Source organism: Rattus rattus, chromosome 3 (assembly GCF_011064425.1).
Source record: "Rattus rattus isolate New Zealand chromosome 3, Rrattus_CSIRO_v1, whole genome shotgun sequence".
In the NCBI taxonomy this organism is placed as follows: Eukaryota; Metazoa; Chordata; class Mammalia; order Rodentia; family Muridae; genus Rattus; species Rattus rattus.
Window position 1 is genome coordinate 111,306,266 of NC_046156.1, and position 23,294 is coordinate 111,329,559.

The following is a 23,294-nucleotide window of genomic DNA, read 5'->3' on the forward strand; positions in this document are numbered from 1 at the left end:
ATAAACCAACTTCAATAGAAAAGCATGTCAAAAGTAACAATATTGAATACAAATATTTTAGAAAGAGAAATAAGGGTAAATATGTGCAAGCTATAACATATTTTAAGAGAAAAAATTACAGTACATAGTGATGTTGATATACATATTGTCTATATTTGTGCATGTCTGAGTGTCTGGGCGTGTGTGTGTGTGTGTGTGTGTGTGTGTGTGTGTGTGTGTGTGTGTGTGCATATAATAGTGGGGAGTGAATGCAGAACTTCCTGAATGAAAGGCAATTTCTCTGCTGAAAGAATATCTATTCCATAATTTGAATAACCTTCCAGGTTTTCTATGTGCCATATTGGAACTGCTGCGGTACTCACCCTTTTGGACTGAGCAACTACCACCTTTCTGGCACATCCAGTGACAGACAGCTACTGGGGGACTGCTTTTCTTACTGTTGAGACACATTGTCTCCAGGACCTAACAGCTATGAAGTTATTGGCCTCTCAAATATGAAAAAATGTTGTTAGTATTTTAATGTAAGCTAATTTAATAAGCTTTATAATATAAAATATGAAGAAGGAAATGACTAAAATGATATGAATTGTCTTCTGTTTCCTTCTTTTATCTCTAAAATAGTGTTTTCTCATTACAATAATCCCGTTTTCAAAGTTCAAAACCATTGCTATGTGCCGTGGTACATTTGCCCGCAATGTTTGTATTATTTTTATGATCAGGATTGTTATACTGTCGACAATATCAGTTTTTCTAAGTCTATGAAAAAAGGAAAACAAGTTAAGAGTTAAACTAGTATATGATCCTTGCATATGTAAACTTGCACATAAGCTATTAAAATGATACTTAGTAAAACAAAATGCAATAGTTAACACCATTAATATAAAGATAATCCTGGACTAAACCTGGGAAGAGTTCTTTTGTAGGGTTCATAATTTAGTACTATAAAAGAGGTTAACTATAAGAACCGGCTAATAAAATCCCCATTTCAATGCTGTCACTTTAAATCCATTTTGACAATAATAAAAATATAAAAACTGTTTGTTAAAAATGTCCATTACTTCAATATCCGTGTAAATTGAATGTTGCCAGATTTAAAAGAAAAAAAAAAAGCCTGCAGAAGTGTTTCAAGAAGTGAATAATTTGCATTCTTACATTTCAGGGAAAGCTGGTTGAAGCAAAATATTAATGTGACAAGACTCTATGAGCTTGGAGGAAGAGGAGCATATTAATGCACTGATCTTGTTTCACTGAGAGAATATGACACTCTGGACAGCTCAGGAGATTGTCTGCATCATGCAGAAGAAATGAAAGGCACTCACTGAAGCCGTCCTGTGCTGCTCCATGATGCTCCTTCCTAGCAGACATTAATGAGTCACTATCTATTTTCGCATGCTTGTCATAACCTTTGTGTCACCATTTCAGTGAAGAGAGAATAAAAGGCATGGAACTTCAGGGAGAGGAAGTTAAAACAGGCCTGTCAAGGGCTGGCAGCCCAATGTGATCTGCCTTGTGCTCTACCCACCGTTCCCTGAGAGGTCTTGTCAATCTCACTTGGTCAAAGTTCTCAAACCTAGTAGCTAATTTACAAAATGTCTGAACACAATCAAGTTGTCACCAGCGCGTCTTGTGGCCTTCAGTGTTTCAGGTAATGATACTAATTTAGAGAGCCAAGTCTAAGTCACTGTACTTTCATTACGTGCTATGAAAGAAGAATTTGGATTCTGCCTTTTAAGATGGTAAATATAGGACATCTTAAAAATTATTTCCAAATGCATATGATACCTATTGTCACATCTCTTCCTAGGAGATATATAACAACATGGGACTTTGTAATATTCCGGAGATAGTTATGCCTTGATCTTGACTCTACAATCAAGATGAACGATGTATAAATGTTATCAAATATTTAAAGTATGTGAATTCAGCATATAATGCTCTATTTGGACATTAGGATATTTCTTTTTTTTGCTTGCTTTTTATATTTTGTTTTAATTTTTTATTATTCTTTAACCTTTTTTAACATTCCAGATTTTATCGCCCTCCCAATCAACCTACACTTCTTCTCTGTTTCCCCTACCCCATATTTCCAAGAGGATGACCCCATGCCCCCCACTCCACCATACCTCCTCACTCCCAGGAGTCCCAAGTATCTAGAGGACTAGGTGTATCTCTTCTGATTGAGTCTAGACCTGGCTGTCCTCTGCTGTATATATTGGGGACCTCATATCAACTGGTGTATGCTGTCTGGTTGGTGATACAGTGTCTGAGAGATCCAGGGGTTTTAGATTAGTTGAGACTGCCAGGCTTCCTGTAAGGTCGTCCTCCTCAGCTTCTTGAAGCTTTTCTCTAATTCAGCCAAAAGGGTCACCAACTTTTGTCCATTGGTTGGGTTTAAATATTTGCATCTGACTCTTTCAGCTGCTTGTTGGGCCTTTCAGAGGAGAGTCATGATAGGCCCCTGTTTGTAAGCACACCACAGCATAAGTAATAGTGTCAGGCCTTGGGACCACCCCATGAGCTGGATCTCATTTTGCACCAGTTACTGGACCTCTTTTCCTCAGGCTCTTCTACATTTAGTTCCTGCACTTCTTTTAGATAGAAACAATTCTGGGTCAACGTTTTTTACTATGAGACGGAAATGCCATCTCTCCATTTGATGCCTTGTCTTTTTTGCTGGAGGTAGACTCTACAAGTTCTTTCTCGCCACAGTAGGTCAATTCATCTAAGGTTCCTCCCTTTCTCGGGTTTCTCACCTCCCAAGTCTCTCTCTCTCTCTCTCTCTCCTCAAATGTTAATATTTGAGCAGAAATAACAATGACATTTTTTTAAAAAAGATAAAGAAAAACCAAATATTTCATATATTGTTGCATTGGTTATATCAGGAGGTTTTGTCTTTGGAGACCAATAGATATAGCTAAATTAAAATTCATGTGACTTAAGCCATTCTAAACCAGATATATAAACTTTATGAGTTTAAATTAAGATTTATTCAGAGTGTAGAAGAAAAGTAAAGATAAATTTTCAAACCCTAATGCTGTTACTGCCTCTCTGCACTTGAGGTTTGCAGAGTTCTGAGCAGAGAAAATAGAACCATTAAATCTTGTGAGTTCAGCAATTTTAAAATATGTTTGTAATTTGTAAGGTAAACTAACCTGTATTCAAGTATTTCTCTCTGAAAAGGAAAATATGCAATTAGTTTGAAAAAAAAACATGCTTTCCTTAATCTCTACTTATAACCTTTCCTAGAACTCCAAAGGTTATTTTTCTGTCCTTATTTTGACACACAATAACCTATTTAAGCTATGTGTGAATGTATTTAAATATGCACATGTCTACGCATTCACATACCTATCTGTTCTTGTGCATTTGTACTTGTAGCCTTAGAAAAAGCTAAACATTCTAAAGAAGTTACAGAAACAAAATGTGGTCCTTAACTGAATTTCTTCTAAGTTTCAGCTAATGTGATCAATGGTCCCCACAGAGATCTGTGGGTGAGAACCTCTTCTAACTCCTCATTCTTCTTCTTATTTCTTCCTTTCTACCTGCTTGACGCAAAGTTTACAAACCTTAAGAAAGAAACCATGAAGAGGAAGTAGTGTTCATTTAAGTTATTGCCAAAGGACATCTCGATTTGGTTGTTGCTTAATTCCTGTTGGTGAGAAATTTACCCCACACAAAAAGAAAAGGCAAGCAGAGATAGGTTACTTCCCAAAAATATTTCCACAGAGAAAGCCTGTGTCTTTCAATTGACAGAAAGATAATGGTGGCATACTTCTACAGTATTCAGCCAATGAAACAAGTTCATAAAGGATTAATACACAGATGTGTATTGGTTAAGTCATAAGTTGCTCCATGTGACAAAATTTTCTCTAGTTTGTTTCAATTTAATAATTTTAGTATATGCATGCTGTTTCAATGTATACATATGATAGAATGACTAAATTGGCTTAGCTCACACTCTATTCACCTTTTCAGTTAGTACACTAGTATTTTTAACAATTTTTCAATAGTCAACACAAAATACAGTATATCTCTTTAACTTAATCCTTGTAGCTAACTAAAGTCTTTTACACTTTTAATATGCCCCTGGCTTCTTACATTCACTGCTCTCTGATGCCTACCATTGTCCTTTCCACTCCTGAGTTACACAGTTCCCATGGTGTGGCATTTCTTTGTATGTCTTACTCATTTATCTAATATAACATCTCCCAGCCCAGATTTATTCACCTTGCTACAAACAAGACTGCCTTTCATTCTATTATTAAAATAGCATCCTATTTTATGTCTGCACATATTTCCTCTCTCCCCCAATCAGTTGAAGGGGGACTATGAACACTGGGGAGTCTATAAGGGTTCAAGATGCTGACTTTATTTCCTTCAGTTTTATATCCCATCAGTATCACAGTATGTCTAAAATAATCATGGACACAGAGGTTTGACTGTGGGGTCACTTGACCCTGGTGTCTGTGGTCCTTGATGAAGCAGTGTCTCATGGGAAACATGCTACACAGAAAAGAGTTTACTCCATAACATCCAGAAAATAAAAGAAAAAAACAAGAATAGAAAAATTCCAATATTCTTGTCAAGTTCATGCTTCTTCCACTAAGCTAAAATTCCTAAAAATCCATTTGTCCAGTTTTGTCAAAAGTTGGAAATAATATCTGAATTGGTAAGCTTTTGGGGAACACTCGAGTTCCAAACTACATCTATCTTATGGCGATGGTTCTGAATTGTAGTAACTACATTTGCAAAGGCACCTTATTGTACAGTTTTATCATGTATACACATATTTGTTTTATTATCCATACAATATTATACATACATATATAACCTTAAAATATATACATACATGTATACATATACTACATATTACAAATACAAATATTACTTATAACACCTTTGCTATAATAATTGATTATAATAATAATAATAATAATAATACATGTTTTTGATGTGGTATTTGAACTAGAACTTCAACTTTCTTTACATCTGAATTCTACTGTCTATATGAGTTACCCCAAAATTTTATACTTCCAACTTCTAGGCCCATAATAAGAAAATATAATTTCTTCTTTAACTCAGCTATATCAATATCTTTACAGAGGGGTATAGACTTTGCAGATAGACAGCCTGTCATAAAGCCGAGTATAATAAGAATGGGCTGAGGTACTTTATTATTATTTGTCTAATAATGATATAGAGTGGGAAAAGCTCTCCAGAAAGAATTAATTGCTTACTTTAATGCCTGTTTAGGAACACAATGTGTGTAGCCTAAATTAAGTCTCAGGTATCTAAAGCTCAGATAGATTTTAGTAAAGAGGAAATAAGAGATGAACTTTAAGAAGTGAGCAAAGACAACTTTTCACAAGGACTTACTGTCCTTGTTAAGCACTAGGAACTCTTTAAATTGGTTGTAGAAAACTGCTGAAAGGTTATAGGTAAAGTGAAGATGTAATAAGTAGTATTTGTAAGACATCTTTCTCAAAATAGATCAAGGAGTTCTGAGAGAAAGGTTGAATCTGTACTACAGCGCATAGACAAGGACTCTGTTTCCAATTCAGATGCTCTCTGTGAAAAACTGCAATGGAAATACAACACACTTTGCAGAGTAGACAGAATTCGGATCAATAAAACATAGTGAATAAATAGCTCATAAATGTCATAGAAGTTTGCCAAAAGCAAATGTAGGAAGAAAGAAGAAAGGAAGGTAGGGAAGGAGGGGAAGGGGAAACAAGGAAGGGTGGGAAGAGGACAAGGTAATGGTAAAGAATACATTTCTGACTGCACTATATTGGTGTATTTTATCACAATTTAAAACTTAAAACATAAGGGGAGGACCTCATCACAGCATTGATAACGGGCCTTATAAAAGCATCAGCTTAAATTGTCTCAGAAAACATCAAAGATGAGGGACATTATAAGAAATGGTGGGCCTGGAAAAGTTCTGGATAGAGAAAGAAACTCGGACTCCCTGCAGCACGTGGTATCTGACCTATAAGACTATAATTACTTAGGGAGACTATTAATGAAAAACAAGTAAAGTTAAGACAAATTATTCAAGACACAACTAAGATGAATTTTATTCTTTGCCTTTCTTTATCTTCTAAACTAAGGGAATTATGCACCTCTTCAAAATTGTTTTGTCATCTTTGTAAGATCTCAGAGGCAGGTCTGAATATCAGCGGTCTCAGCTCCCCAATGAGAAGACAGAAACTGGCAGACTGAAGAAGCTACCATGACCAGAGAGTTCAGCTGAGGTTTGAATTCAGACCTGTAAGTAAAGAACACTATTAGCTCATGGTCCAAACGGAAGGACTCTAGAACATATCCAATCTGCTCCAGAGCATTTAAGAATCAAAGAGAAGGCTACAAGTCCCAAGGTTGTAAGGAAATCCATTAAAGACCCTCACCAAAAAAAGTAATTTTCATGTCTCATTTTACACTTCCCACAAAGAACAAAAACATGAAAGTTTGAATCACATGAAGATGCAAAATTTGCCTATTTTTAACAGAATATTCAAAGATAGAGAATGTCCTTAAAATATTGAAACTCTTTGAAAATATACTGCATGCAAATAATAACATCGCATATAAAAACTGAGAACTAATCTCTCTCTGTGTCTGTCTCTGTCTATCTCTCTCTCTGCCTCTGTCTTTGTCTCTGTCTCTCTTTCTGTCTCTCTATATATCTGTCTCTGTGTCTCTCTGTTCACTTTCTGTGTCTCTCTCTATGTCTCTTTTCCTTCCTTCTCCATTTTCTGCCATCACTGTTAGAGAATAAGTACAATCATACTCTTTTGCATACTGTCTAATACAGACCTTCATTTGTACCATTATGATATTTGAGAGAGAATATTATAATATAACCCAGGCTGTCTTCAACCTTTCAATCCTCCTGCCTCATCTTTCAGAATTCAGTGACAGTCCTGTACCATACAACAACTTGAGTAAAGTTTCTATAAAGTTGGTGGTTATATTAGCCTTTAATTTTCATAAAATTTACAAATTAAATTGGATTCATTTCATTGACGGGTGATTTCTTAATGTAATCAATTATTTTTAAATAAATTTCCCTTTTTCTTGATTACAACTAGCTTATAGGAGTGTATATTGCCTAAAGTATACCTTTGAATTTCTCACATTAGTTGTCACAGACGTTTTAAGTATTCTAGAAACTTTGTTATGATTTCACACTCAATATCTAACTCTCCATTTCTGATAAGTAGCCTTACAAAGTTATAAGCAACTTGTGACAAGTGTCTGCAGTGAATGTGAACACAAGCAAAATTAGCTTTCACTTCTTGGAGTCATTAAATAGTAGATGTGAACAATATAAATTACTTCTTGTCATTTTTTACATCAGAGCAGTTGAGAGATCCATTTGTAAAGTGAAGAGAAGTACTAAGATGTGACCTCTTTATGTTCAATTTGAAGATTTGTTCAATTTCATGTTCACATTATTGCATTTCCTAGTGGCCTTTCATTCCAAAGTGGCATTTCTTTGATAGTCAGGCATCTTATATCTTATTTCTCCAGGCTATGATCTCTGTTTTCACTGCTTCTTTTTGGAAAATTAGAATTTGTCTTTTATAGTATTAGGTAGAAATATATATTTATATTTATATATAATATATATATATATTTATAATATTTATATTTATATTTATAGTCTGACCACACACACACACAAATCCAAAATCTCAAATACATTAGCTGTGAAAACTGACAGGCATTTTCATTTCTAGTGACTATAAAAAGCAGCAGAGCATCTATCACTAACAAACCAATTTTATTATAAAATATGAATCTAATGGTCCCGTTGAAGGAATCAAAGAAAGGACTGAAAGAGCTTGAAGGGGCTTGTGACCCCATATGAACAACAATGCCAACCAACCAGAACTTCCAGGGACTAAGCCACTACCCAAAGACTATACATGGATTGTACCTGGGATCCAAACTGCCTAGGTTGCAAATGAATAGCCTAGTAAGAGCACCAGTGGAAGGGAAGCACTTGGTCCTGCTAAGACTAAAACCCCAGTGAACATGATTGTTCGGGGGAAGGCAGTAATGGTTGGAGGATTGGGAGTGGAACACCCATATAGAATGGGAGGAGGAGGGGTTAGGGGGATGTTGGCATGGAAACCAGGAAAGGGAATAACATTTGAAATGTAAATAAGAAATACCCAATTTAATAAAGATGGAAAAAAAAGAAATAGAAAAGATCCAATAAAAAATATCACTCTATTAGTCTTGGGCTCCAGCCATGTGTCTTCACATATTTAAAAAGGGAGTTACCTTGGCAAGATTCAACATATATCACATGATGATCTGTATTATGAAAACAGGAAAACCCTTTCTGTAGTCATTGATAATACGACTCTGATTTATAATCCAAGAGCAGTGAAACTCGGACTGAAATAATTCAAATGACTCAGCCCTTGTTCTAGAGTTGTTCTTTTGACAAAAATATGACACATGGAGTAAATTCTGTAGCAATTACAATGCCTATTCTGTCGGTACATCTGCATAGTCAAAAACCAGAATGTGTCTAGCTATGTGCTTTTATGCAAAGAATTTCAGACAGATACTTAGAATCAAGAAAACTACCTTGTCAGAACCATAATGTAATCTGTGGGTGTCCCTGGATCCATAATGGTCACAGGCTCTTCATATTACACATTTCTTTGTTTTTATTACTAAAAGTTGTCTTAGGTTACAGACATATGGTTACCTCACAATATCTATAACATTAAATATCCTTAGAAAAGTTAATTCTAATAAATATAGAGAATTCTACTTCTCATCTCATATTTTTAAGGCTCCATGCTATCATGTTTATGTAAAAGAAAGCATTTCTACAGAAAAAAATAAACATTTACATCCAAATGCACAAAAAAATCAAAAATAGCTAATTAGAATCACAAATCAACTTTACAAATATAAATATTTGACATATCCATGACATCATGGAACTTGAATTCAGAAAGAGTCGACCACACATATGGCAATTACCTAATACTTGTCTCCTGGGAGGAGGTAGCAAAGATAGGGGTGAATAAGAAGAGATTGTCTTATATCCAAAATATACAAAGAACTCAAGAAGTTAGACCGCAGGGAGACAAATAACCCTATTAAAAAATGGGGCTCAGAGCTAAACAAAGAATTCACAGCTGAGGAATGCCGAATGGCTGAGAAACACCTAAAGAAATGTTCAACATCTTTAGTCATAAGGGAAATGCAAGTCAAAACAACCCTGAGATTTCACCTCCCATCAGTGAGAATGGCTAAGATCAAAAAATCAGGTGACAGCAAATGCTGGCGAGGATGTGGAGAAAGAGGAACACTCCTCCATTGTTGGTGGGATTGTAGACTGGTACAACCATTCTGGAAATCAGTCTGGAGGTTCCTCAGAAAATTGGACATTGAACTGCCTGAGGATCCAGCTATACCTCTCTTGGGCATATACCCAAAAGATGCCCCAACATATAAAAAGACACGTGCTCCACTATGTTCATCGCAGCCTTATTTATAATAGCCAGAAGCTGGAAAGAACCCAGATGCCCTTCAACAGAGGAATGGATACAGAAAATGTGGTACATCTTTCTAATGGAATATTACTCAGCTACCAAAAAACAATGACTTTATGAAATTCATAGGCAAATGGATGGAACTGGAAAATATCATCCTGAGTGAGGTAACCCAATCACAGAAAAACACACATGGTATGCACTCATTGATAAGTGGCTATTAGCCCAAATGCTTGAATTATCCTAGATCCACAGAACACATGAAACTCAAGATGGATGATCAAAATGCAAATGCTTCACTCCTTCTTTAAAAGGGGGACAAGAATACCCTTGGCAGGGAATAGGGAGGCAAAGATTAAAACGGAGGCAGGAGGAACACCCATTCAGAGCCTGCCCCACATGTGGCCCATACATACACAGCCACCCAATTAGACAAGATGGATGAAGCAAAGAAGTGCAGACCTACAGGAGCCGGATGTAGATCGCTCCTGAGAGACACAGCCAGAATACAGCAAATACAGAGGCGAATGCCAGCAGCAAAACACTGAACTGAGAACAGGACCCCCATTGAAGGATTCAGAGAAAGGACTGGAAGAGCTTGAAGGGGCTCAAGACCCCATATAAACAACAATGCCAACCAACCAGAGCTTCCAGGGACTAAGCCACTACCCAAAGACTATACATGGACTGACCCTGGGCTCCAACCTCATAGGTAGCAATGAATGGCCTAGTAAGAGCACCAGTGGAAGGGGAAGCCCTTGGTCCTGCTAAGACTGAACCCCTAGTGAATGTCAGTGTTGGGGAAGGGCGGTAATGGGGGGGGAGGTTGGGGAGGGGAACACCCATATAGAAGGGGATGGGGATGTTGGCCCAGAAACCAACCGGGAAAGGGAATAACAATCGAAATGTAAATAAGAAATACTCAAGTTAATAAAGAAAAAGAAGAAGAAGAGATTGTCAAGGATTGCATTACAAATGCAAACATGTTGATAACAATGAGAAACATTTAGTGTGAGGTGTGAACTAAATCCATTCTTGCTCACAGGAGCAACTCACAGAAATAAAGCATTATAAACAACCACCCCCCCTTTTTTTTTTCATTTCAGGTGAAACACCATCACCAAAGCAACATGGATAGGAATGGATTTATCTGGGTTATTCCTATAAATTCCTGTTTATTGTTAAAGGAAGTCTGGACAGGAACTCAAACAGGGTAGTAACCTGCAAGCAGGAGCTTATGAAGAGGCCATGGGGAAATTCTTCTCACTGGCTTGTTTCTTCTTGCTTATTCAGACTACTTTCTCATAGAACCCTGGATCACAAGCCCAGGATGGCCCCATCCAAATAGGATGGGCTCTATCACTTTAATCATTAATTAATAAAATGCCTTGCAGGCTTGTCTACAAGCTGACCTTATGGAAGAAATGTCTTAATTGGGGGTTCTTCCATTCAGATGGCTTTAGCTTGTGCCAAGTTGACGTAAGGCTCTCCAGCACGGACCCAGATCCATAGTAACGACAAAGCCTTCCCTGTGAAATAAACAATGGTCAGAACTATGCCAAAGCTTTCCTCTGGTCTCTGGTCTCATATGTGTGTATAAAGGTTATGAACAATTGATCACTGTGTGCATAAATAACAACTGTAGCTTCTTCTTCCTGGATGTTGAGTGTCTGAAACGTTTCACTTACGGAAACCTCCTATTTAGAATAGCTAAACCCCCATACTGTGCATAGTAAAGTTACTGAGTCCCATTCATGGCATATTTGGTGCAGCCCATCAGAGTACACGCCTACCTGATCTCAGCTTTTCTGTATGTATATTTAAGTATCTATCCTTTATTTACACAATGCCATGGTCAGATCAAAACCAAAGCCATGCAGGATATGGCCAACGTAGAAAACCATCTCTACAAAATGGCACATATATTTATATGCATACACATGTATATTTTTAAAATTATCCTACAAAGAAAATTAATTGCTGCTCACATTTTATACACTAATGAACAACTAAATTTTACTTATTAATAAAACCACTGTATTTTTAAAAATAGTTTTTTAGAAGAATGTGTGAGATACTTAGTTATGATTTCCTTACAACATGTTTAGAATATAATTTCTTGGTCATTGTCCAACGTGAAAGCCCATTATGGTTAAAAAGTGCTTAAATGGTTGCAAACCAATTGAATATATTTTTAAATTATTAAAGCTATTTCTATGCTTTGTTAAAATTACCATAATAATAATTAATACTTGAATTAACCTCTTCACACTACTGTTTAAAATAAAGTAATTATTTACCTAAATTAAAACTCATGTAACATATTTGTTCCCAATGATTAAAACATATAGAGTTGCTTATAATACTCCTTGATCAAACTGAAATATTAAGTCTATATCACTGTAGTTTTGTTTTCATGTGTATACAGTGCAAATCTTAATGAAGAAATAGAAACTAGCCTAGCTGTCCTTTATACTATTCTTACCAAGGAAATTGTACATTTTAATTAACTTAGAACAAAGGCACTAATTACTTCTGGACCCAATTGTCCTTGCAGGGACCAAGGCAACTTTTGTTTTACTTCTTTTTAAATAACAAAGGAAGCTCCTTTGCCAAAGTTGCATGAAATCAATAAATTTCACTCAGGAAAATGAATCTAACATGAAAGAACCCTTGATGTACAAGATAATTTTTAGATGAAAGTTCTTTCTGGAGTTCTCAAGAAGATAGTTCCATACATTGAAAGCATGAATGTTCTCATAACTATAGAAAACCAGAGCTGAACACACAGTCAGTTCTCAATGGAAGCCCAGAGATCTGTCTCCAAGTGACAGAATTTGACATAGCATACTTCAAATATTTAGGCACTGATGATAGCCACAGAAAAACAATTTTAATGTGGCAGTCCCAGATGATGAACCATCTCTCTGTTGCAGACATTTTCATGTAACTTCATGAAAAAGTCTGCTTTAACTGCATAATGAGAACTCAGTACTGATCAGATAAAGTCTGACCAGTATCTACCCAATTAAATTATTTCTCACAATGTGTGGAGATAAAATGACTATATTAACCTATATTTCAAATAGAAAATCTCCAGTACTCAAGGCAGAGGAATGTTCTCCTGGCAATTCAAAATTGTATTTTCTAGTGACCTTACAATTGCTGTAGCAGGGTTTGAAAGGCATCAGCTTAATTAATTAATAAGCAATTATGTACCAAATGCTTGAATCAATGCGAATCCTTGGCCTTGGCTCCTGGACAATTAGTTGATTAAGGGCAAATATTAATTTTTCAAATAGATTGTGTGATTCACTCTTTATTATGAAAAAACACATAATCCAAATATTTCTCCTAGAAATGCAGCTTTAATACAATTTATTAGGATTTTGGTTTCCTGTTCCTCAAATTCCTCCCAAATTACCTACTCTCACAAATGCATGCCCATTCTTTCTCTATTTCATTACAATTTTAAAATATATAAAAAAAATTTTAAATAAATTTAGATTGTAAAAATAAATTTACATTATAAAAAACAGACAAACCAGAATAGGATAAAATAAGCAATAGACAGAAGAGAATGAGTCAAAGGCTCAAAAAATACACATAGATCCAGAGACTCACATTCACACACAAAGAAATTCCATAAAAGCACAAAACCAGAAAATAGAATGTATACACAAAGGGCCTGTTGGTTTGTTTGTTTTGTTTTGATTTATTGATTGATTGATTGTACAACATAACCTCTAAAATACCTTTGTATTCATTTTGTGTTACCTGTCTACTATTGCAGGTCATGGACCGGGCCTTAAGAGATTTTGTATATCCAGTAAGACTCCATGGAGGGGGGAGAGGTGGCAGGGAGAGGTATGGGATGTGGAATAGTCAAGGGGTGAGTAGGGAGGGGTATAAAATCAGGAGTGTAAAAATAAATAAATAATAAAAGAAAAATAGTTTTTCATTAGCAAGTACTTATAAATTAGAGGTAGCTTCTGGGTTAGAGATAGGGGCTGGTGTCTACTTCCTCTCTATGTTCGGACATCACAATCAGACCCAGACTTATGCAATCTCTATGCATGCTGGCACGGTCTCTGAGTTCATGTGTATTGGTCATGCTGTGTTTAGAATACCTCGTTCTAGTGGTATCCTCCATACTTTCCAGTGCTTACACTCCTCTTGACCCTATCTGCAGAGATTTCTGAGCTCTCAGAAGATGGATTTGATGTACATCCCATTTGGGATTGAGTATGTGAAGGTCTTTCCCTCTCTGCACATTGTCCAGATTATTCTTATATGTTGCTGGAAAAAGACTCTTAGGTGATGGCTGCCAAGACATTGATCTGTAATTATGGCAGAATGTATTAGGAGTCATTTACCACATTCCATTAGTAGAACAGTGATTTTGGTTTTCTTCAAGGCCTCTGTCCTGTCTAGACAGTTATTTGGATACTGGAGCAGTGTTCGGTATGAGTTTCTTTGCATGGAATAGATGTTAAATTTAATTGGATATTGGTTAATTAGTCCTATAAACATTGTGCTACTATTGCCCTAGCACATCTTAAGTGAGACAGATACTCTAGACTTTACAGCTGGATAGATGCTAATCTGTCGCCTTTGGTAGCATGCAAAGTAATTTCCAGTATGATGAGTATTTGTTAGTAGAGGTAATTGCTCTAGGTAGACACTAGATTAATTTTTCAATGTCTAATGAATTGTATAGGTGTTGTCTTCCGCAATAGGGTCTTACCACTTAGTTTGAGAAGAGCAACCAATAGCCTTAGCAGAGCCTGGCTGTTGTTGTGAGTTCAAGTTTGTGCAACTCGATTGGATGCAATCCAATCCAGTCCATTCTCAGAACTGGAGGTTTCATTTGGTGATGAGAGATGTCTAGTTGGGGCTCCATTTCTCCATTTTTGGGGTGACTTTATTTATACCATCTTTTGTGTGTGTGTGTGTGTGTGTGTGTGTGTGTGTGTGTGTGTGTAGGAAGCTACATTAGATCTCTATATGGCCGCTCAGATGACCCTTAGATTTTGCTGTTCATATACCTTTCCTACCTCCTTCCATTTCCTTACCTAATTGATCCTCTCATTCCAGCCCTGTGACCATTCATCAATAACTATTTATTGTATTTCCTTTTCGTAGGATAATCCAACCTTCCCCCTCTTCTCTCTTATTTTATACCTAGCTGTTTTGGTTCTCTGGATTGTAACATGGTTACTATTGACTTAATAGCTAATATCCACATATAAGTAAATACACCACCTTTGTCTTTGGGTCTGAGTTACTCCACTCAGGTTGATATTTTTCTCACTCCATCTATTTACCTGGAAATTATACGATATATTTTTAACACCTAAATAATATTAAATTATTATTCAATTCAATATCAATATATATATATATATATGTGTGTGTGTGTGTGTGTGTGTGTGTGTGTGTGTGTGTGTGTGTGTGTGTGTGTGTTATTTCTTACAGCCATTGGTCCACTGGCGATTATTTAGTCTGCTCCCCTTGGCTATTGTGAATAGAGCAGTAATGAACATGGCAGAGCAAGTGCCTCTGTAGCAGGTTGTCAAGTTCATTGGGTGAATGCCCAAGAGGGATACTGCTGGAATTGGGGTAGTTTTATGAGCTTCCTGAAAAACCATCACATTCATTTTCATAATGATTGAATTAGTTTCTATCCCCATAAGCAACTGACACTTCCTTGCTACCATAAGCTGTTATTTATGTTATGTATCTTAGCCAATCTGACTGATATAAGATGGAATCTCAAAATAGTTTTCATTTGCATTTTACTAGCACCTAAGGGAGTAGACCATTGTGGTAATGACTTCTCAGTAATTTTTGTTTCCTCTCTTTAGTATACTATTTAGATCTGCATCCCATTTTTAAATTGTGTTATTTGTTTTCTTGATGTTGATTTTTTAGTTCTTTACATATTTTGGATACTAGATATCTATCAGATGTGTAATTTGTAAAAATCTTTATTTTTCCATTCTGCAGTCTGCCACTTTGTTCAAATGATAGTCTCCCTTCCCATGAAGTGGCTTTTCAGTTTCATGAGGTCCCAGGAAGTCTGTTTTATTAGAAATTAAAATGACAATACCAACTTGTTTCTTAGATCCATTTGCTTGAAATACCTTTGACTATCCCTTCACCTGGAAGTTACAGCCTGTTTCTTGGATGCATAAGGACTGATTCTATTTTTCACATCCATTCTGTTGGTCTGTGTCTTTTTACTGGGGAAATGACACCATTAATGGTGTGAGTTATCAATGACAGTGATTGTTGATTCTTACTATGTACTGGTGTGTGTGTGTGTGTGTGTGTGTGTGTGTGTGTGTGTGTGTGTGTGTGTGTTTTTTCACCTCTTCAGGTTGACATTTTCCTTCTAGTACCTTTGGTAGAGCTGGATTTGTAGATAAATACTGCATACATTTGGTATGGAATATCATTCTTTACCCCACTATTGTGATTGAAAACTTTGCTGGGTATAGTAGTCGGGGCTGACATCTTTGGTCTTGCAGAGATATTAGGATGTCAGTCTGGATTATTCTGTATTTTAGAGTCTCAATGAGAAGACAGGAGTTATTCTAATAGGTCTGACTGTGTAGGTTGCTTAGTCTTTTCCCCTTATAGCTTTTAATATTTTTCTGAAGCATTTAGTGATTTGATCAATATGTATCATAGAAAATTTATTTTCTGATCTAATTTATTTGCTGTTCTATATACCACTTGTACCATGATAAGCACCTTCTTCACATTAGGCAAATTTTTCTTCTTTGATTTTGTTGACAATATTTTTGTGCCTTTAACATAAGATTCTCCTCCTTCCTCTGTTCCTATAATACTAATATTTGGTCTCTTTATTCATGACACAGTATTTCTGATTGTTGTTTGCCTGGAATTTTCTTTTGTTTTTAACATTGTTTTCTTAACTGAGATATAAATTTTTCTTTGTTGTTTTTATTTATTCTTTAATCTTCTTTTACAATCCAGACTTTATCTCTTCGTGGTCTACCCTCTGACTGTTCCACACCCTTTACCTACTCCCCAACTCTGTCTCCAAGAGGATTTCCCCAACTCCTCACCCCACAAGACTTCCCTACCTGCTGGGGCCCCAAGTCTCTCAAGGGTTAGATGCATCTTCTCTGAGTCAGGAATGATAATCCTCTGCTGTATGCGTGTTGGGAGTCTCATATCAGTTGGTGTATGCTACCTGGTTGGTGGCTCAGTGTCTGAGAGATCCTGGGGTCCAGCTTAGTTGAGACTGCTGGTCTTCGTATGGCTTTGCCCTCCTTTTCAGCTTCTTGCAGCTTTTCTCTAATTCAATCACAGTGGTCACCAACTTCTGTCCGTTGCTTGGGTGTAAATATCTGCATCTGACTTTCTCGGCTGCTTGTTAGGCCTTTCAGAGGATAATCAATATTGGTCCCTGTTTCTAAGCACAACATGGCATCAGTATTAGTGTCAGGCCTCCCTCTGAGCAATGTGGGCCTGTCACTGGGCCTCTTTTTCTTCAGGCTCTTCTCCATTTTTGTTCCTGCAACATCTTTCAGACAGGAACAATTCTGGGTCAGAGATTTTGACTTTGGGATGACAACCCCATCCTTCCACTTCATACACTGTCATTCTACTGGAGATGGACTCTACAAGTTCCCTCTCCACACAGTAGGACATTTCATTTATGGTTTCTCCCTTTGAGTCCTAAGAGTCTCTTCCCTCCCAGGTCTCTGGTATATTATAGAGGGTACTCCCACCTCCTTCTTTTCAAGGTTGCTTATTTCCAGTGTCTGCTGACACTCAGGAGTTCAGTTCTGTTCACCCCCCTAAACAGCTGATCATGTTCCCCTCTTCCTCTCCCTGTCATCTTTCATACCCAGGTCCCTCATTCTCCCCTCCTGTGATAGCTTTCTTCTCCCTCCCAAGTGGGATTAAGACATCCTAACTCGAGCCCTTCAGTTTGTTAGCCTTCTCTACTTCTGTGGTAACTATCCTGGGAATTCTGTACCTTTTTGTTAATATCCACATATTAGTTAGTACATAGGCATATTCTTTTAGGTCAGAGTTACTACACTCAGGATGATATTTTTCTAGTTCCACCCATTTGCTTGCAAAACTCAGAATGTCCTTGTTCTTAATAGCAGAGTTGTACTCTATTGTGTAAATGAACCACATTTTCTGTATCAAATCTAGTGTGGGACATTGGGGTTGTTTCCAGCTTTTGCCTATCATAAATAAGGCTTCTATGAACATAGCCGAACATGTGCACCTGTGGCATGGTAGGGCATCTTTGGGTATATGCCCATGAGTGGTATAGATGAGTCTTCTGGTAGATCAATTTCCAATATTCTGAGGAACCACCAGATTTATTTCCAGACTGGTTTTGGCGGCTTGCAATCCCACAAGCAATAGAGACGTGTTTGTCTTTCTCCACATCTCCACCAATTTTGAGATTAATCTCTTGTGAATTCTCTGTTTAGTTCTATACCCAGTTTTTGGTATTGGTACAAAGACAGATATGTTTAATAATTGAATAGAATTGAAGAGACAGAAATAAAACTACACATTTCTGCACACTGAATCTTTGACAAAGGAGCCAAAAAATATACAATTGAAAAACAAAAGGCTTGTCAATAAATGGTGCTGGTCTAATTGGCAATCTTTTTGTAGAAAACTGAAAATAGATCCATTTTTGTCACCTTGCACAAAGCTCAAGTCCAAGTGGATTAAGGACCTTTTTTATAAGTCCAGATACACTGAATCTAATAGCAGAGGAATTGGGAAAGAGACTCAAACTCATTGGCACAAGGGTAAATTTCCTAAACAGAACTCTAACGGCTCAGGATCTAAGATCGAAATTTCATAAATGGGACCTCATGAAACTTGAAAGCTTCTGTAAGATAAAGGACAGAGCCAATAGGACAAATCAGTAACCTACAAATTGGGAAAAAGTCTTTACAAACCCCATAACCAGTAGAGGGCTAATATCCAAAATATAGAAAGATCTCAAGAAGCTAACCACAAAAAAACCAAACAACCCAATCAAAACATGGGTCATAGAACTTAAGGGGTATAAATATTTGTATCTTGTCTTCATTATTGGATTTATTCATATCCCCCTTAAGTTCCCTAAGCATAGTAATAATAGCTATTTTTAAGTTATTTTCTTGTGCTTCAATTATATTGCATTTATTAGGATCTATTATGGCAAGGTTGTTGGGCTATCATAAAGATGTATTGTCTTTCATGTTTTGATTGTATTTTTGTTCTGGTCTCTAGGCACCCAGGTTTGGAAAGATTATAATTCTGGTTGCTCATTCCTGCACTTGTCTTCCTTCGTCAGGTAGGTTTTCCATTCCTTGTTTTCTGTTAACCTCTCTGGATTTTAAATATGTGTTGTGGCTGCTTGGTAGAGAGTACTTCTGAATGCTTGCCAGCTGTAGCCACGAGTAGTCCTGTTTAAAATTTATTTCTATGTATTAGTAACAGAGAAGAAGGCATGAAAATTGTGGGAAGAAGAGAAGTTCCATAGGAGGGAGAAAACTGGGTCTGCTACAAGAATCTATCAAGTCCACAGGGAATGGAGAAGAAAGTAAAGATAGACTAGTGCATGTAGTCTGCTACAAAAATGGGAATGAGACTATGGAATGGGAATTGGAAGACAGAAATGAAAGAGAAGATGACCTACATGGTTTCCTAGTTGGAGGGACCCAGTGGTTTTTCTGGAGAAATAGTTCTTATCACTTCTTTCCTGCTGGTCTCCAGGAGATTGAAGAGGAAATGTGTCATTATACTGAGGACCCTAGTCCTTTTTTGAAAGAATTTTGCACCCCAGTAATGTTTCTCAAGTGAGTGCCACAGATCTTGCTCGGATGCCTATTAACTTCATCTTACTTTTCAAGCTAAAAGGTACAACCGTGTCCACACTGTATGTAATTCCATTTGATTTAAGTGATCCTCACTACATCTTTATATACACTCACTAAGTTTTCTTCAAATTCCCAGTGTTCCCTCTGGAAGACTGACTAATATAGAATTTAGCATGTAGCAACAGTCTTGAAATTGTAGAATCTGACATCTAAGTTATTTTTCTCTAGCAATATCAAGCGATAAGCCTACTGCTCTCGCTCCTGCATTACACAATCAACAGTAAAAGCAATCCTAAGTATTTTCAGATATATGCCATTGATAACTGGCATATATCTCAAATCCAACCTCTCAAACTTGCAAATAAGTAAGAAGTGAATGATACTGTTCAATAAATTTGTTAGTAATAGTTACTGACAAGCTGCCAGAACCAATTTTTCATAGTATTTTTGTGAATTCTGTGAGACATCAGGAAATCAGTATAAAGACAGTAGAAAAAAATCAGCAAAGATACATGAGTTCTAGATTTCAATAGTGTCAAATACAGAAAAGTCATGTTCTAAAGACAATTACAATATCCTAAAATTACTGTTTTTTATTGAATTAAAATTTTAGGATAAAGAATAGCAATTTAAATACGATCATACTAATAACATAATCACATGTATTTCTCACACTTTTAACTTTGCTTACTCTTATCTTGCTCTCTCTCTCTCTCTCTCTCTCTCTCTGTGTGTGTGTGTGTGTTTATGTGTGCAGTTTGAATTGTTTGACTATTATATAGTAAATAGTCATATGTAATCATTGTTGAAAGGAAATGTTACCAGCTTCTAAACTATTCCATAATCTTGAAATATTACAGATATATTTTCACGTGTATATCATTCTATAAGCTAGGATTCTTAAAACCAAAGTACTCGCTCTGCAGTATTTTGTGTACAAGTCTTTTACTGATCTGTAGAGCTCCAAAACATAGTTCATGTTTGATGTCTCTCATAGTTTGTAATTATCCAAATTCCCCAACACATGTCTTTCTTACAAAAGGAAGAAAAAACTGAGACTGGTATCAATTTGTCAAAATTGTACTCCTCTTCACATTTCAAGCCAAATGTAAAGGCACACGATTTTGTATTTAATATGGTTTTTAAGAAAACTTAAAACTAAAGTGACTTACTAAGTCATCTAATTGGATTGTAGACAAAAACTGAATCTTACAAAATCATCAAAAATAGTAGTTTTGATCTGGTTTTCTATTTTTAACCACTATGATACTAGGGAGGAATTAGAGCTTCTGTGTGATCTAGTCCAAAAGAAGCAACTAATGGAAACAGGCATTTCAACTGTAAAAACCTCCCTTTTTGTTTTTTATTTATATATTGTTAAATGTTCATTTAGATTTATCTTTATTTCACACAAATAAATGTTTGCCTACTTGTGAGTATGGGTACCATATGTATGCCTTATGCCTGTGGAGTTCAGAAAAGGACATAAGAGCCCTTGGATTTTTAGTTACAAATAGTTGTGAGCCAACATGTAGGGAGTGAAAACTGAATCCAGGTCCAATGTAAGAGCAACAACTCCTTTTAATTATTGAGCCTTCTACCTGGCCTGTTATTGATTTTTTAAATCATATTTTCTACCCATTTCCATAGTTACATTTCATAACACTTTCAAAATCAGATGTCTAAACAGTTGTCCCATCCACTAAGTAATACCTAGAGGATACCAGATGGGTGTACTATAATTCAGGTCAATTCTAACACCACCTATCTATGGATGTTTTGATATCTGATGGGACTTGGTTACATAAATATTCTTGAAAAATTCTAATAACATGTTCAAGGTTTTCAAATGCACTTCTGGGATCCCACAATCTTGGGTTCACTCCACATACATAGCAGAAGATGACATTGTCTGGCATTTAAATCTTCTTGAACAATTTACATAGCTCAGAAAACACTAGTCGTGTTTACTTGATAATTTAAAAAAGTTATAATGAAGGATTCAGATAAAGTGAAAGGGGAAAGGTGGCACATTTACATAAAAGTCTCGATTATAGTCTTAGTATGCACTATTATCTTAACAAATCCTTTTTGATGCTCCCTAGATACCACAGTGTGGAAAATTTTATGAAGTCTTCTTCAGTTAGACTTGATTAAGGATTAACTCCACTTTCATCTACTGTCCCCTCCATGGATGTAACAAATCCTTCTCAGAGGCTACTCTGGATTCACCTATTAAGAACAAAAAGCAGATTCTCTTAGTGTTCTTGTCTACAAAAGAGTTATGTCCTAGGAACTAAAGAAGGAGTATAATACTCCAACAAAAAAATCTCCTAGTACTTTTATTAAAGATATTTCAATGGTTTTAGGAGTTTTATACACAGGATTTGAGAGAGAAAAAAATATAATGATATCTTGTTATTTCTGAAGTCAAAAGACTAAAGTAAATTAGTTATTTTCCAAAATTAAAACACAAATTCTGACAATAGCCTGACGTGGACATCTCCTGGAAGGCTCTGCGAGAGCCTTACTGACACAGAAATGATTCTTGCAGCTAATCCTCAGGCTGAGTGGGAGGACACCAATAGAGGAGTTAGAGAAAGGACTGAAGGAGCTGAAGGAGTTTGCAACCTTATAGGAAGAACAATATCAACAAACCAGACACTCCAGAGCTCCAAGGGACTAAACCACAAATCAAAGAGTACACATGGAGGGATCCATGTCTCTAGCTGCATATGTGGCAGAGGATAGCATTGTCTGGCATCAATAGTAGGAGAAGCTCCTGGTTCTTCCAAGCCTCATTTCCCTAGTGTAGAGGAATGCCAGGGCATTGAGGTAGGATGCAAGGGAGTGGGAGCATCTTCATAGGGAAAGGGGAAAGGCAAGATGGGAGAGTGGGAAAAGGGATAGCATTTGAAATGTAAATACATAAAATATCCAGTTAAAAGAAACACAAAATCTTCAATAAGTTAAGATAGGCTGAAAAAGATAATGCTACACTAAACCCCCTAAATAGAACAAATAACAAAGGTACTGGGAGGCAGCATAGTGGGAAAAAGCTTGCCAGACATCGAGCACAAGATGCCCAATTTGGATCTCCAGAACCCACATAAAATCCAGGAGGGTGAGACAGTCTGGCTTTAATACCAGTAACAAATCCTATTAATCTTGAGGGTTTTTAACAATATATCCATCAAATGTAACAACATATAGATAATTCACACTATTATTAGTACTTTGAAGTTTGCCTCCCCAGATACAGAAAAACTGTCCAACTGAAAAAATTTTATCAGTCAGTCAGTTCTTAATGATTTTTTTTTAATAAGTTCTTGCTATATCACAAACTGACCTCAAGTTTTTAATCTTCCTGGGTCTAGTCTCTGTATACTATGATCACTGGCATGTATAACTAGGTCAACTTCTCGTCTTTTAATCAGAATTTGAGCTGTATTAGGGAATCTGAAAGTTTGCAAAATAATGTAAGTTAATACCTAAAGACATCGTTAGTCATAAAGGAAATGCAAATCAAAACAACCCTGAGATTTCACCTCACACCAGTGAGAATGGCTAAGATCAAAAACTCAGGTGACAGCAAATGCTGGCGAGGATTTGGAGAAAGGGGAACACTCCTCCATTGTTGGTGGGGTTGCAGACAGCTATAACCATTCTGGAAATCAGACTGGAGGTTCCTCAGAAAATTGGACATTGAACTGCCTGAGGATCCAGCTATACCTCTCCTGGGCATATACCCAAAGATGCCCCAACATATAAAAAAGACACGTGCTCCACTATGTTCATCGCAGCCTTATTTATAATAGCCAGAAGCTGGAAAGAACCCAGATGCCCTTCAACAGAGGAATGGATACAGAAAATGTGGTACATCTACACA